Source organism: Cryptomeria japonica, chromosome 4 (genome assembly GCF_030272615.1).
Source record: "Cryptomeria japonica chromosome 4, Sugi_1.0, whole genome shotgun sequence".
Taxonomy (NCBI): domain Eukaryota; kingdom Viridiplantae; phylum Streptophyta; class Pinopsida; order Cupressales; family Cupressaceae; genus Cryptomeria; species Cryptomeria japonica.
In genome coordinates, this window is record NC_081408.1 from 87687489 (window position 1) to 87691982 (window position 4494).

Below are 4494 nucleotides of genomic sequence, written 5' to 3' on the forward strand. Positions count from 1 at the left end.
TAAAGTACGAAGGAAAATAGGGAACACAATTACATTAAATAATCAACCCACTTACTAAAAATGCACATATAAATAATACAAAACAATATTATCATAATTGAAGATGGGCGGGAATGGGCAAGTTGTTATGAATGGATGAGCTAGGGTTTCTATGGGTGAAGACTCAGATGAAGAGGATGAGGATGACGATGCAGATGGGCTGGGAGAAGGTATTTTCCTTTTAGCTTGTGCTTGTGCTTGTTGTTTTTCCTTGTGTGCCGGTTTTGATTTTGGTTGCAGTTTTTTAAAGATATGGGCTGACTATGGTGGGGAAGGAGGTGATATTTTCCTCCAATTTTCCCCTGATCTCCTTGGCAAGGGTTGGGGACTGCAAGCTTTTTTTGGGTGCTAGAGGCAGGGCTATGTTTGGTTACAGGAAGGTGCAGCTGTGTTGGTGGGTGCTCTTGGCTTTGAGAGTGAGCAAAATGCCTTGCATCTTTGGAGATGGAAGCCCCAATCTTTTTGGGTTGGGGTTTTCTTTATTTGTAATTGATCTGCTACGGGTTTCACTCTACTTAGGTTTTTTAGGGCTTCCACTCTTGTGGGTGGTTTGGCTATTTTGGATGGCATGATGCTTTTATTCATTAGTTTTTCTATGTGGAACCTCTGTTCTCTCCCGATTTATTCCTTGTTGAGGGTTTTTCGTGCTCTTCTTGTCAGTTCTCATGGATCTCTGTATGAGGTGTTTTTCTCTCCTATGGAGGTGGAGTGGCAACATGGGTTCTGGTTGTGTTTGAGTTGTCTAGGTAGTCGGGTTGCTCTCATTCTTATCCTATTGAGGTTGAGAGTAGGTGTGGGAGAGTTTCTCATTTACTGCTGTTTGCATTGTTGGTTGAGGGAACTGATCAAAACTTTCATTGTTGTCTTTGCAGATGGTTCTGGGTTTACGATTTTTCCCTTGTTTCCTAGAATGGTTTGCTAGTTGTGGGAGCCTATAAAAATCCTCTTGGCCAGATTGTACTTTCAAGACAAGATGTTATTTTTTGGGCCTCAACAGGTTGTGGGAGCCTTGTAAAACCCACTTTCATGTCGACGTGTATTCCTTCTTGTCACTGGACCTTTCTTCTATTGAAGTGGAGAGTAGGTGTGGAGGAGCATGTTAGCTATTGCAATTCATGCTACTGGTTGAGGGAGCTAGTCTCAACCCTCATGGCGGTCTTCACAGATGGTTTTGGGTTCACAATTTTATCAGTGTGTCCCAGAATGGTTTGTTGGTTGTGGGAGTCTGTAAAAACCCTCTTGGCTAGATTGTGCATATAGGTAGTGCTACTATTTTCTATGCCTTAAAATATTTTGGGAGCCTCATAAAATGCACTTCCAAGGTTGAGGGAGCCTAAAAAAACCCTATGTTTTTAGTTTTTTTCTAGGACTGGCTGGTTGCTAGCAGTTTTCAAGGGCCCAGTCTGGCCATTGTTTGTTTTTGGTTAGGTATTGTCTGTGTGGTTTTTTGTGGCCAAGAGATTTTGTTACAAGTTGTGGGAGTTTGGGAAAACCCTTCTTATTAGATGAGGGTTCTTGTTAAAACCCTTGTTACTTGTATTTTGTGGTCTAGTGTATGTTGATTTAGACCATACGTTTGTGCCAGTCTATGTTGTAATGTCTTATGTGTATGGTTTGGTTGGTGTTCGACAACATGTGGATGCTCTAGTTTGTCGATTTTGGTTTGTGTAGTCTTTGGGTTTGGGCTTTGGATGCCCATAAGTCTAGAAGGTTTTAGGTCCTTTTAAAACCCATTGTTCACTACTGAGTAGTCTAGCTCATTTCTTGTTCACAGCTTTCTAGTTTTATGGGTTTTGAGGGGACCTCAAAACCTATTTTATGCTAATAAAAAACAATATTATCATAACTTACACTTAATCCAATATAAATAATATTTGATTAATTCAATAAATAAATATGAATAATAATTAACCTTATACCATAATAAATCTTATATAAATTAAATTAAATTAAATAAAATACAGTAAAAGGGATAAAACACACCAAACACACAAAGGGTCAAAACCTAAGACACATATTAGGGTTAGGTGTGTTAGGGCCTTAGTGTCACCTTTGATCAATTACCATTAGGAAAGGAGGCACACTCAAATATGTGGGACATGGTGGAGTTGATGTCTAGTACCTGCACTCCTGCACAACATATATGTATGTATGTTAGATCAACATAGTAGGGTGAAAGAGAATTATAACATCACATACTTCTCATGATGTGTGATGTGATATCATGCCTTACACACTTGTAGACAATAAATCAACATAAACATAGATATAGCATAACCCAACAACCATCATCCATATCCAATAAGACTATCAGAATTAGGGTTAGCACAAGATATAACATCATAAGTAGTAAACATTAAGCATATCATCTAAGAAATACATTATCACCAAGTCCATCACATAGTAAACACTAACATCATCTAGTAGCCCTCAATCTAGTATCATCATCATTGTGAGATTTTGCCAAGATCAAGAGCTCAATGAAAAGTACAAAATAGAGGTAAAATATATGATAGGAATAAACTGTATTTTATCAAGATGAAAATACTGATCAACTGGATCATCAATCAATTAATAAATTACATACAATAAATATGAGCCTGCTTACATAGGCAAGGCTATATGGATATGTGAGCACACAAACATGACATGTGACTCAATAAGAAACAAGGGTAGGTAGGAAATAGGTGTGGTAGGTTGGAGAAATAATATAACATTCCACATGAGGTGGACCACCCACCGAAGGTGGAATGTAACAACTAGATAAGACCACAAAAGGTGGAAATTCTCCTACATACACTGTCCCAATGTGGCACAAACACCCAAGTGTCTCATACCCAAATTACTATGATATGCGTTATCCTAAGTAAACTTAAGTAAGGTGTAATAATATCCAACATGAATAAATAATTACACCAACACCCCCCTTTAAGTGCAACTTAGGGGAATGCACTTAAGTCTACAATGCAACTAAGAAATGCAAGATGGGTCCCAACTACGGGGCCATGTTAGGTACCCATGTACAAATGCAAATGCATGCTAACCAATGCATTGAAATCTCTCACAAAAGCGGGGAAAGAGAGAAAAAACCAATGGGAAAAAAACCTCCCCCAAAAAGATAGATGGAAACTATACAAAGAACTCTCATAGAAGTATGTGAAGGACAAAACCCCATGTAAGGAAAACGTCCCCCCCATATGAGAGAAGAAGAGAAGCTAGACAACCCCCCCTCAATGTAGAATCTGCACCAATGATAGAAGCTCGATGAGGTATGAAGAAACTACTCCATGAATATCAAAAAATGTTCCTCCCCTTATGAATAAACAAAACCAAAGGTGTGTCCATGAAGTATACCCAATCATGAAGGTAAGACGTGGGAAAAAAAAACATGATGAATGAAGTCTCTAAAAAACTACTCAAGTGTCCCCATGTCGATGGTGAAAGATACCCCCTCCAAAGGTGGTGAACTACTCCACACTGCTGAAAAAGGTACTCCAAGATCTAGTGGATAAGAATATAGAACAATAGCCAAAGACTCACATGTCTCCTATAAACATAAAGAGACCTCCTCCAACTTCTGTATGAAAGTATCCACAATCATGTCAACCTCTAAAGATGATCATGTAGAGAATGCACAAGAGGGTCAGAGTGTTCCCTAGCAACAATCAAAGAAGGATCATCTTCATCAAAGAGATGATGAATGTCATCAATGATGTCTCCCAAATCTGCAATGTAGGACTCCACAAACAAATTTGCAATGTTTGTCAAGTAGTCATTCCAATGAACTGAAGTTGGAAGACATGAAATATCCCGCTACAGTGAATCACAAGAAGGCAAAACTGTCACACTAGCTGCACCATCAAGTGCAATAGGTGATGTGATATCAATAGGAGGAGATGAAATGGAAGGCTCGAGAATGGGGTCACGTCTGAGAACACCCAAGTTCAAGTACCCAAAGTTCTCCTCAAAATCTGAATCATCAACATAGGAAGAATCAACCTCATCAATAGGACCAAAATGTGAAAAAGAGTACAACCGAGATGCATGATCAACCACCTTAGTCGCAATGATAGCTCTAGTCTCCAAGTCTCTAATGATAACAAAATCAGGTGTGAACTCCACAGTTTTCCTAGTTTACCCATGTGTGATTTGATAGATGGAAAGAATATTGTTTGTCAAGTGGGGTACACACAACACATCATTGAAGGAGTTATCCCCAATGGCAATAGATCATTTCCCAATCACATCCATGTATGTATGATTTCCCATCGAAATTTACAGCATGTGGCAAGGCTCAAATGTACAAAACATAGATTGCGAAGATGCCAATTGATGAGAAGCCCCTGAATCTAGAAGTCATCTCCCTAAATCATGAATTGTAGTAGCACAAACAACTTATCCCTTTCCTTTATCTCTCCCAAAAAAGTGATCCTTTTCTTTATCTTTATCCTTGGA